We start from the raw sequence: 12,462 nt of genomic DNA on the forward strand, positions 1-12,462 counted from the left end.
AAGCTTCAGCGGTTCCGGGCACCTCGGGCTGGCTCCCAAGGGCTCGCTCGCCAGTGAGGTACGTCCCCAGCAGCAGGTACGACCGACGGAGAGAGTCGTCTCTTCAGGCCCCAGGGGACAGGCATAAGTCCGCGAAGGTTCCGGCTCCATCCGCCCAGCGGAGAGAGTCGCCCCTTCGGTCTGGCAGGCGCGTCCCGGCCTCAAAATCAGCAACGAGTCGACCGGAACGTGAGAGACACCTTCCTTCTACGAGCAAGCCCGCAATCTCCTGGACCTCCGTAGGCAGAGATCGGCTCAGGACGAAACCCTCTGTCTCAGCGGCGATGCCCGTCCTCCAGCCTGAACCGCCGAGACTAGACCGCGCCAGGAAGATGCCTCCTCTCCAAGCGGCACCCTCCGTCGGAGGTCCCCCGTCACAAGCAGAGGAACATCCGACAGAAAGTATAGATGACGGCGTAGAAGGTTCGGCCGCAGAAGTTTCGGTCTACAGGAGAGTGATAGCCCTCAATTAGGCGTCATCACAGGCTGGACGAGCCTAAGCCCTCCATGGACGAAGACTGGTTCTCGGGCCTCAGCAGGCTGGTCAATGCACCCGTGCAACAGAGGCCCTCACTAGCGCTTCCTTTGGCTAGGGACATTAGGCTGGGTATGGCTCACGTAGACAGGATTGTGGCCAACCACGCTGAAGCCCCCAAGAGTCAGAGCGCCTCCAAAGTTCTACAGGGCCTCAAGACCCAGAGACGTTTCTACCTTCCCTAAGGGCACCGCGCGGGTCCCTGTTCGGTAGAGCCAGCAGTCACCATCCTGGGCCAGGGATCAGCAGAAGAGAGAGCTACCACCGCCCCAGTTTGCTTCTCCCCTTCGGAGACTTCCATGATGGAAGAGCTAGCCAGGGACCTGGTATACGTATCGTCGTGGCTAGATTGGTGGGCCTGCACACTGGTGGGTTTTCAGGCCTCGCACGATCTCGCAGTTCCGGAGAACCATGCCTTGCTGAAAGAGCTGATTAGCTCGAGGGTTAAGGCCCTAAAGTTCCTCTCTTACCAGTCCATCGCTCAGGCCGCCAATTGGGTGCTGCGGAAGAGGGACACCGTGCTCAGCAAGCTCGTCAGGAGACTCCCGGATAGAGAAGCGAGGTCCCTGAGGAACCTACCCCTGTGGGGTGACTCAGTGTTCCCCCTGAAGGCAGTAGAGGAGACAGTGAAGAGGGTCAGCAAGCTGAAGGATGCGGGAGAGCCCAGACCCCCTCCAACGAGAAGACCTGCCCATAGAAGGCCACCCTCCGACGTCTCGCTCCCTCCTCGCGCCTCACCTACCCAGTCCAGGAGAGATGCCCCTACTACGGCCTGGCCTCAATCTTCGCAGCCCCCCCGTAGAGGAACGCCTGCTACGCAGTCAGCCTTCAGGCCTTCTTATTCGGCCGCCAGAAGAGGGCGTTCAGGCCGCGCCTCTCGAAGAAGGTAGGGAGAGAGGCCCCCTACTCCTGCCGAAGCCTCAGGTGTGAGGATGCCTCAAACGTTCTTGGCAAGCATGGCGGGACCACGGAGCAGATCCATGGACCGTAGCAGTACTAAAGGAAGGGTACATGTTGCCCTTCCTGGCGGACCCCCCACTTCTGATACCAGATCTACAGGCGGGGTGGTTGGCACCCAAAGATCCCTTGAGAAGGACAGCCCTACAAGAATAAGTCTCTGCGATGCTGGCGAAAGGGGCAATAGATCCAGTCAAGAACCCGGGTCCAGGGTTCTACAGCAGACTCTTCCTGGTGGAGAAAGCGACAGGGGGCTGGATACCAGTCATAGACCTCTCAGCCCTCAACAGGTTCGTGTGCAAGACCGACTTCAAGATGGACACCCCAAAGTCGGTCCTAGCGGCCTTGAGGGAAAAGGACTTCATGATGTCCATAGACCTCAAGGACGCATACTTCCAAATCCCTGTTCACCCCTCCAGCAGGAAGTACCTAAGGGTAAAATGGGGTACCCAAATGTTGCAGTTCAAGACCCTCTGCTTCGGTCTGTCCACAGCCCCTCAGGTCTTCACGAGGGTCTTCGCAACAGTCTCAGCCTGGGCACACGAACAGGGCATCCGCCTGATTAGGTACCTGGACGACTGGTTGTTACTTTCAGCCTCAGGGGAAGTACTGAGGGAGCAAGGCGCGAAGCTCCTGCAGTTCTGTAATGTCCTGGGTATCATCATCAACCTGGAGAAGTCCCAACTGATACCCTTCTCCAGGATGAACTACCTCGGAATGGTCCTGGACTCCCGGTTGGCGAGAGCCTTCCCTTCCGCGGAGAGACTGGACAACTTAGATCAGATCCTCCGGCCCTTCCTGTCGGGCCAGCCCAGGAGAGCCAAGGACTGGCAAAGACTGATAGGCCACCTCGTGTCATTGGAGAAGCTAGTCCCACAGGGGAGGCTCAAACTCAGGGGAGTACAATGGAACCTGAAGGAGCTCTGGAACCAGAGAGACTCCCCGCACAAGGTGGTCCCGGTGTCCCCAGAGACAAAGGAAGTCCTAGAGTGGTGGCACGACAGATCGAACACCCTCAAGGGAATGCCCTTCGCAGCCGACCCTCCGGAGATGCCTCTGTTCACGAACGCATCCAAGGAGGGTTGGGGTGCTCATCTCCTCGACAAGATAGCAAGAGGAAGTTGGTTAGACGAGGAGAAGAACCTGCACATAAACGTGCTAGAGATGATGGCAGTGTGAAGAGCGTGCCTAGAGTTCGTCCATCGGCTCTGAGGAAACACCGTGGCGCTGATGTGCGACAACGCCACGGTGGTGGCCTACATAAAGAAGCAAGGAGGACTGAAATCGAAGGAGCTGTGCGACCTCATGATGGAGTTACTAGAATGGGCCTAAATAGAGCAGATCAAGATCTCAGCCAGATTCATTCCGGGGAAGAGAAACGTCCTGGCCGACGGCCTCAGCAGAATGGGTCAAGTGGTCCTTGCACCCGGAAGTGGCCAAGACTCTCATACAGAAGTGGGGCTCGCCAGTGATAGACCTCTTCGCCACGAGACTGAACGCACAGCTCCCCGTGTTTTGTTTTCCTGTGCCAGATCCGGAGGCGGCGTTCGAGGACGCCTTCCAACACCCTTGGAACAACCTCGACATTTACGCCTTTCCTCCCTTCGGGATGCTCAGGCAAGTCCTCAACAGGGTGAGGCGAGCGGACAACCTGTGGATGACTTTGGTAGCGCCCTGGTGGCCGGAGAGAGTGGTTCGCAGATCTAAAGGAACTGGCGCGACTTCCACCTTGGCCCCTTCCGGACAGACCAGACCTTCTCCGGCAACCACACTTTCAAAGGTTCCACGAAAATCCTCGGCCCCTCTTCCTTCACGCGTGGAGGTTATCAAGCGCCTCCTGAGGAAGGAAGGATATTCGTCGAAGACGGCAACAAGGACGTCAGGGTACCTGAGACATTCGTCAGCCGCAGTTTACCAGGCAAAAGGGGCTACCTTCACTAAGTGGTGCGTCTTGAAGAATATCAAGCCGTTGCAGGTCTCCATCCCGGAGATAGCAGACTTCCTGGTCTATCTCAGGGATAAGGTAAACATGTCCATCCCAGCCATCAAAGGAGTCCGGGCTGCCCTGGGCCAAGTCTTCCTCCTGAAGGGCATCCACCTAGGTACCTCCAGACATATCTCGATGCTCATCAAGAGTTTCGAGCAATCGTGCCCCCCTCAGGCCGTTAGGGTGCCCCAGTGGGACGTGGCTAGAGTCCTGAAGATGCTGTCAGAACCTCCCTTCGAACCCCTTAAGGACATCTTGGACAGAGAGCTCACTCTCAAGACAGTTTTTCTGTTAGCGCTTGCATCAGCAAAACGGGTAGGGGAGATTCATGGACTGTTGTACGAGGTATCACACTCGAAGGGCTGGCGTGAAGCTACCTTCAGGTTCGTACCATCCTTCGTGGCCAAGACTCAGAATCCAGCAGTTTGGGACCCCAAGTTTGAAGGATTCTCAGTGCCGGCAATCCCTCGTTTGGACAACCTGAGGGACTTGCTTCTGTGCCCTGTCAGGGCGGTATGGAAGTACTTAGAGAGGACAGCCAGACTTCGACCCGAAATCAAGAGTCTGTTCGTCTCCTCGGGACTAGTAAAGAAGCCAGTCTCCAAGAATACAATCTCCTTCTGGCTACGGCAGGTGATCATGAGAGCCTACAGTAGTGCAAGGGTTCCTCTTCCGGGGAAGCCTAGACCCCTCGACATTAGAGGGCTAAGTATTTCGTTGGCCTTTGAGAAGAACATGGCAGTGGGCCAAATCCTGAGGGCAGGTACATGGTCTAGTCAGTCAACCTTCACAGCTCACTGCTTAAAGGATTGTTCGAGGAGGTCCCTGGACGGGTTCTCTCTCGGTCCTGTCATTTCCGCACTCCAAAAGATTTAAAGGTGTAGCCCCGGGGAAACCACGGGCAGTAAGTCCAAGAGACAGGTTCCTTCGTTACCCCCCCCTTTTTCCCCTATTACCTTCCCTGAAATGACCCTAAAATCCTTTAACTGCCATGGGATACACCGTCAGTGAAAGAATACGTCTTCATGGATTTTTACAGAGGTAAGTTACTTAGCCTCCTATCTAGGTTCCTTTTTCTCTCCTCATCACGGTCTCTGGGTCCTGAGGGACACTCCCACCTCCTAAGGTGTAAGTCTCCTAAGAAAGTAGTTCGAGGTAAGTACTCCGTGTTGGAACAAATCACAAATTTTAAGTAATTTGTATTTTTCCTAACAGTACTTACCTCGAACTACTTTCGGGTTATGGCCCGCCCATCCTACACCGAGTGCCTTACAGGACTCAGTAGAAACCTATCTGTCAAAAACTTACTGGAGATCGAGACCTGAGCAAGCATGCTCTCTGACCCCGGGTCACCTCAGGGCGCGTATCACTCCGCCAGAGGTTACCCCGCATAGAAAACGGGAGTAGGGTACACTACACAAAATTCTGGTCGGTTGGGAGGAGATCCCAGATACTCCTAAGAAAGTAGTTCGAGGTAAGTACTGTTAGGAAAAATACAAATTACTTAAAATTTGTGATTTTTCCTAACTATACAAACTTTAGCTATTTATTAGGGGTTATACTTTCGGTGGAGCTGAAATGACGAGCCATTAAAATTTTAGCGAGGGTTAACTACCCATACTGCTAGTTAGCGGGGGTAGGGGGGGGGTAACTTGCTACCACTCCCGTTCACACCTGTGATTTAGCCAATTTGCTTGGAGGTAGAACTTCAAGGGGGATAGGGATGGCAGGCAAGTTGGTATAAATAGCCAAGGTTTGTATAGTTAGGAAAAATACAAATTATCTACGAATTTGTCATTTGTTCCGTAACTGGAATACAAACCATGCTATTTATTAGGGGTGACTCACCCATTTGGAAGGGTGGACGTCCCAGCCAATCTGGCTTTTGGCTTTGCCCGGGGACTCCTTATCTTAGTATGTTAGTACTCAAAAATAAGGTGTCCCTGCCCTTGCTAAACCTTGCTACGCAAGGTCCGCGGCCTACGCAAGCTGTGTGTTGAGACGTGCAGAAGTGTGACTGTCTAGGTAAAGTTATTCCAAGTCTATGTAGGAAAAACCTGACGTAACCAAGACTTCCCAATACCACCTCGCCAGGGTATGGGGACGCAACAGTATTAGCTTAATACTAGGTACACAAGGGAGCATGGTTTACCTGCAGTGGTTTGAGGTCAGCTTATGCAGAGAACCCAGGATGCTGCTTTCCCCACGAGTGGGTAGGATGAAGAAAAGAATAAGAGCCAGTCAAATCTTTTCATTCACGTAGACTAAAACCGGGTAACAGTGCCCTCAACCTTCTGCTACTTGTCCAATAAGGAGCTTGAGGTATACAACCAGCTGTTGTGCAGCCACCACCGGACCGATAGAGATCGTATCGAGTTCCTGTGGGTTACGTCTTACAGGAGAAAGTTTGTGAAAGTCACATGGAGCATTCACATCCTTTCTTGTAAAACCTGCGTCACAGAGTAATCTGCTAAGAAGGACCAATGCCCCTGACACTGTGAGTCATCATGTCGAGATGATGTTTCGGTGATCCTCCTCTAGTCTCTCCCAGTACTGACAAGAGGAGGGACCCGGGCAGGCTGTTTCCATTTTCTTTAGGTAAAGTCTCATACCTTACCCTGGGTACAGTAACGGATGATATGGATCGTCCGTTACCTAGTTGAAACTTGTGTAGAATCCGTCACCTCTGGAGACTGTGTCTGGCAACATACTCAGGGACGAAACTGAACATTGTCTTTCGCCCTTCTTAATAATGGGCGATGTTGAAAGATAGACCATGAAGTTCCTTGACTCGTGTGGTTGCTGTCCGAGTGTGTAGGAACATTGTGTTCTTAAATCAGAAGAAAATTTGTTGCTTGGTGAAGTGGAACATAGGGAGGTCCCTTTAGGGATCGGAGATTTCAACCATGTTCTGAGAGGAAGGTCTCAATTCCGATTGGGAAAGGCAAGTTGTAAGTCCGTATGAGTTAGGAAAAGTCTATCGATGAGAGGGTGTCCCTTTCTTTCAGTTTGAAGGTGAAGGATCAAGTAAGTGATCATCTTTACCTGTGGGAACTGAATAGGGATTCTTTTCCTCGTGTATATATTCGAGGATTCTGCTATTGCTGGAATCGAGGTATCGAGTGGAGAGACACTTTCACATCCTTTTTGCAAAGAGGTATTGGGTAGTCTTCAGGGGTACAATCATAGCAAAGCTATAGCTTGTGGTAGGTGTTGAAGTGGGTTGTCTGTTATGTGGAGAGGGTTCTCTTGGAGACTCTATCAGGAGCTGCAAAAGGTTTGGAGACCGTTCTGCATAATGCCATAGCGGAGCTAGGAGAGTCCTTGAGAGGTTGACTGATATTCTAGCCTTGTTGAGTGCCCTTCTCCAGATAAAACAGGGACGAGACACAAACGTCATTGTTGTACCCACCGTTGTTGCCAGAGAGCCTTGGGGTCTAAGGCTGGCGAGCAACGGTAGCCTGAGATTTACGAGCGTTGCGAACAGACCCCCTAGTTGGAGGACCTCGTAAAGTCGGGACTTTGTTGGCTACATGGCGATCCAAAGTCCATTCGGTATACCTTATCTGAGATGCTGTGCACAGATTGTCGGCGAGCACGTTCTTCCAGTCTGGAATGAAGCGGGCTGATAGTGGTACCGAAAGGACTTTAGTTCATCTTAGTGTTTATACTATTAGATGGGAAGAGGCTACAAGCAAGTTCCTTCTTGCTTGTCGATGTATCTGTGTGGTGTGTGGTGTGTCGTCCATCACATCACTGAGTGGTCTGTTAGGAACCGATGAGGCTGCTGAAGGACCGGAAAGTTGGCCTTCATCTCTTAAGAGATTTAAGCGAAGGTATCTTCGGGCGCTGTCCAGAGGGCTGAGGTCATGTGGTGCAGCACTATGGTCCCTCCTTTCTTCTTTTTTTCCTACAAGTCACTTGGAATGGAAGTCGTTCTCGTTTCGAGAAGGTTTTGTGGAGACTGGTGTCTAGAATCATTCCCAGATACACCAGTCTCCTGGGAGGGAAGTAGGGAAGACTTCCGTATGTTTACCCTGATCACTGGATCTTGGTAAAAAAACTTCAGAAGTTCCAGTTTTAATGCCAGGTTGCCACTGAGTCTGCTAAGGTCAGTCAGTCGTCCCGAGAGAGAGGAGACAGAAGTCGATCCTGTGAGACCAGGATGGGTGTAGTGGAAAGACCGAAGCATAGTGCCTTGAACTGGTGTTTCCTGTTTGTCTAGACTGAATCTTCCAACCTTCCTAGATGGATGGTTTGGGCCTGGGAGTAAGTGTCCTTTAGGTCCAGTGTGTAAATGAAGACCTGAGGTCTTAGCCCTTGTTCGAACTCCAACATGGTGTGGACATCGACCCAAAGGAACAGCTCCTTGCTGATCCTTTTGCATGGAAGATTGTCGACGCTGGAGTCTTGACTCGTGTCGTAAAGGATCAGACGCGATACCCAGTGTAAGAATTCTTCTCTGAGAGAGAATTTCTTTAACTAACAGAAAGAAGGCAACGCTTAGCCTTACCATGCGCCCTGATGGGATTGATGCTATTCCCTAGAATAGAATCAATCTGGCGAATGTTAATCAATGGTTAACCGTTGGGTATCGTAGTTACTGTGCAGTTGGAGAGTGCTCACAAGTAGTTCCCTGTTGGCAAGCCGTTGATGAGGGTTGTCGAACGTTTGCCGATCACTTTAGTGTGATGGCGAACGGCCAGTAGCAAGAAGTATGTTGTATACCTTCTGATCTAGGAACTACAGGAAGTGGTTGACTAGTAAGTTCGAGTCACGAACTGCTGGCAAATTGCCGATGACCGATGAATCGGTTGTCTGTGAGCCGATGGTGAGTTCGAGATCAGCAAGCTGATTATGGTCCTCCCTGGTTGGTCGGAGATGTGCAAGCTGAAGATTGGCTGGTCAGAGATCAGCGAGCTGTGTTCAATGATCGAAGAAAGCTGAGCTGCCCATCGGTGATCTAGTGATCAGCAAGCTGATGACTGGTTATTGACTAGCAAACAGCAAACAGTGATCTAGAGATCAGTCTGTTGATGCTTTCCTGTTTGTTGACGGTGGTCTGTCAAGGAAAAAGAAACTTCAGAAGAGACAGGGACCAAGGATTCCCTGTTTTGATTCCCCTTGTAGGATGGAATCTTCGGGATCTTAAATCCTTCTGTGAAGCCTTATTCTTCTTTTCCCGGTGGCAATGTTTATGTTTGGGGGGAGGAATGGGGCAATGGTGACCTGTCCAAAAAGTTTTATTCCTTTTTACTGACAATTGCGCGAGTGTGTAGGAGAGTACTGGAGCGATGGCACACAGGATAATGCTGGTGCTTGATATCTGCCTGGAGAGCAGGCAAGCGCTTGTTCTTAGGCAAGAGCTGGTGCATTGGATCTGCGAGCCTTGACTCTTTGGCAAGAGCTGGCGCATTGGATCCGGGACTGTAACTGCGCAGGAGGGCGCAGGAAAGTGAGGGAGAGCGCTGGCGCGCAATAAGGCACTGTGTAGTTTTGTGCATTCTCCCTAGGATGCGCCGAAGCGTGTGACTGGTTGCGCAAGGGTGGGTGCATTAGCACGTGCGTGAGAGTACTACGTGGAGACTGTTGGCGAGCTCACGCGCCCGCAAGACTGTTGGCGCGCGTGCAGAAGACCATCAGCGCCCGCGCACAGAAGAAAGTCGAAGCACACGCACGCAATACTGTTGGTGCGCGTGCAGGAGACCCTAGGCGCCCGCTCGCGGAAGAAAGTCGGCCCGCACGTGTGCAAGACTATTAGCGCACGCGCAAGAGCATTGGCGCTTGGAAAATCATTGGGGCGCGCAGAAGCTTGTCAGCGCGCGCGCAAGAGCATTGTTGCTAGCACGCACGGGAGACCATCGGCGCCCGCGCACGGAAGATCGTCGGCTTGCGCGAGCAGAAGAATGTTGGTGCACGCGCAATACTATTGGCGCGTGCAAAATCATCGGCGCGCTCGTTGGAGGCCATAGGCACCCACGCACGGAAGATCGTCGGTGCGCGCGCTCGCAAGACTATTGGCACGTGTGCAGAAAACCATCGGGGCGCGCGTGGGAGACCATCGCCGCCCGCGCACGCGCGGAAGACTGTTGGCGCACACGCGTGCAAGACTGTTGGCGCGCGTGCAAGACTATTGGCGCGCACGCGGGAGACCATCGGCACCCACGCGCGGAAAATCGTCGGCGCTAGCGCGCGTAAGACTGTCGGAGAGCACGCGCGAAGGTAGCGCTAGTCGGTTGGCAGGTCAGCTGGTAGGATGACCAGTGGCAGGACGATCAGGAACTGGGATGTGCCCTTTAAAAAGGGCGAGCATCCACCGATGGGGACCGTAAGCAGGTCTGCGTTAAGAGTCCAGGACCGAAGTCCAAAGGACTTTGTTGCAGCGCAAGGCTGCGCTGGTAGATCGGTAGGTCATCTGGCAGGATGATCAGGAACTGGGATGTGCCCTTTAGAAGGGCGATCATCCACCGATGGGGACCGTAAAAAAGGTCCGTGTTAGAGTCCAGGACCGAAGTCCAAAGGACTACGTTGCAGCACAAGGTTGCGCTGGTAGATCGGTAGGTTAGCTGGCAGGACGATCAGGAACTGAGGTGTGCCCTTTGGAAGGGCGAGCATCCACCGATGAGGTCCTAATAGGTCTGCTGTGCTGGAGGTCTGCTTGATCCTCCGAAGAGGTGTGTCTATAAGTGGCCTCTCTCGCGAACGAGAGAGGTGAATACTTCGTAGAAGAGACTTGAAGACACCCGTGATGATGCCCATGAGGGTCGGTGGATCAGCAAGCTGACCTTTAACAGTAGCGATCCTCCGAAGAGAAGACTCTATGAGTGGCCCCTCTCGCTAACGAGAGAGGTGAACACTTCGTAGAAGAGACTAGAAGACGCCCATGATGATGCCCCTTGAGGGCCGGTGGATCAGCAAGCTGACCTTAACAGTAGCTATCCTCCGAAGAGGAGTCTCTGTGAGTGGTCTCTGTCGCGAACGAGAGAGGTGAACACTTCGTAGAAGAGACTTACCAAGACCGTGCTCCGCCCCCGAAGGAAGAGAAACTCAGCAAGGGGGGAGAGAAGTCTGGGCGAAGGCAGCAACAGCAGTCGGGGACGATGAATTTATTAAGATGAGGGAAGTTCTCCCTCTGAAGGGAGAAACAACCTCACACCTGGGGAGGAAACTTCCCTCGGAAGGGAAGTTGTCCAACCCCTGGAGGCGAACCTCCTTTAGCGTTCTAAGATGATCTGAAGTGTTGGTCATGTTGTCACGGGAGTACTTCTAAGAGAAGGGATGACGCCCATGACAACGTCTTCTGAGGGATGGCAGTGACCGCAGATTCCCCACGCATGAACAGAACAGCTCTGCTTCGTTGGCACTCTTAGTCGAACGAAGAAAAACTGCATAGTTAACTGGGAAAAAAATAAGATTAAATAATTAAAATTAAATAATTAACAGAAATTCCCTAGGGAGGAACTCCGAAGAGGAACCCCGAGGGAACAACATAAAATAAGTATTGCGCCGACAAAAAAATTAATTATTTAACAAATTCCCCTGGAGGAACTCCGAAGAGGGGAAAGCATAGAATTAAGTATTGCGCCCTTCCTTCCCCAGTCGACATCCACGGGAGAAGGGGGGAGCGGAGTAACTGTAATAAAAACAGAATTATGATTATTTAAATCAGCTAAGAATATTCACTAATAGTGAGAACCGCTGACCACCCTCCGAAGGGCAATGTTCCCCACGGAGAAAGCTGAAAAGTTAAAATACAATTATATTTTCACTAAAAATAATAAAGACAAACAATCGGAAGAGCAACTTAACCCGCGCACGGGAAAGGAGCTTCCCCAATAGTACGCTGTTGTTATAAAGGTGAACGACCTCAAGAAGAGAGAGACCGTAGTCAATCTTTGAAAGGCCACATTCCCTTCGCTCAGAATCCATGTTTCCCATAGGAAAAAACGAAAAGGCAAAGACAATAGTTGAATGAAGAGGGTTCAGGCGATGGCGATTCCCCTGCAGCGGCCGAGTTAATGGCTATATGCCGACGGGAAGATCGATGGACCAGAGAGGGAGAGGTCGTTCCCCATGAAGTGGAACTGTGCTGGCTTTGCTACTACCCAAGTGTCGTTGTCCTATATGTAACACACACACAGCACAAACACTGAAAAGGAAACTTACCACATTTCTATACACATATACAGTATATACATAAACATTAAGAATGTTTTCATATATATACAAGTATAAGAAAGATTAAGTAAAAGACAAAAATTAATGGCAGTCCAGAATAGGCGATGAGGGAGAGAGGAAACAACCGCTCTTGATCCGAGCCAAAAGTAAAGTGACTAAATCACAGGTGTGTGAACGGGAGTGGTAGCAAGCTACGCCCCCTACCCCCGCTAACTAGCGGTGTGGGTAGTTAACCCTCGCTAAAATTTTAATGGCTCGTCATTTCAGCTCCGCCGAAAGTATAACCCCAAATAAATAGCGTGGTTTGTATTCCAGTTACGGAACTAAAGGATTTTGGGCTTGAGTGCAAAATCATTTGGGAGGGGTTGTGGCTCAAAGAATTAAAATTGGCTAGGATGTAAATATATGGGAGTGCAGTGGTACCTTGGGTTACAAGTAACTTAAGTTACAAACAAATTGGAATACTAACTTACAAACTTGAATTGGGTTACATGTATTGCGAGTAAAAATTTGAGGTGTATGGAAAATTATAAACAATACTATCACGTGATGCGCAGAAGTCACTCGGTGCCCACACACAAACCCACACAGTGTTCACCTAGATAAGGCTTTGGCAAGGCGAGCAGCGAATCTAATTACTGATAATGTAGAAAAATAGTAGGTAATTATTGGAAGGCCTAAAAAGAAAAAAAAAAAAAACTGGTATTTGGAAAGTCATATTTAGGTTTTTTGTGAAAATATGATATAAGAGAGTGTCATGGCATAA

The 12,462-nt window shown here is 51.1% G+C and overlaps 1 protein-coding gene across 1 annotated transcript in view; it reads left to right on the forward strand.

Moving 5' to 3' along the window:
- The window catches only part of LOC137618087 (histone lysine demethylase PHF8-like), a 210,306-nt gene that overhangs the window by 120,827 nt on the left and 77,017 nt on the right, over positions 1–12,462 (forward strand).

Source organism: Palaemon carinicauda, chromosome 24 (genome assembly GCF_036898095.1).
Source record: "Palaemon carinicauda isolate YSFRI2023 chromosome 24, ASM3689809v2, whole genome shotgun sequence".
Lineage (NCBI taxonomy): Eukaryota > Metazoa > Arthropoda > Malacostraca > Decapoda > Palaemonidae > Palaemon > Palaemon carinicauda.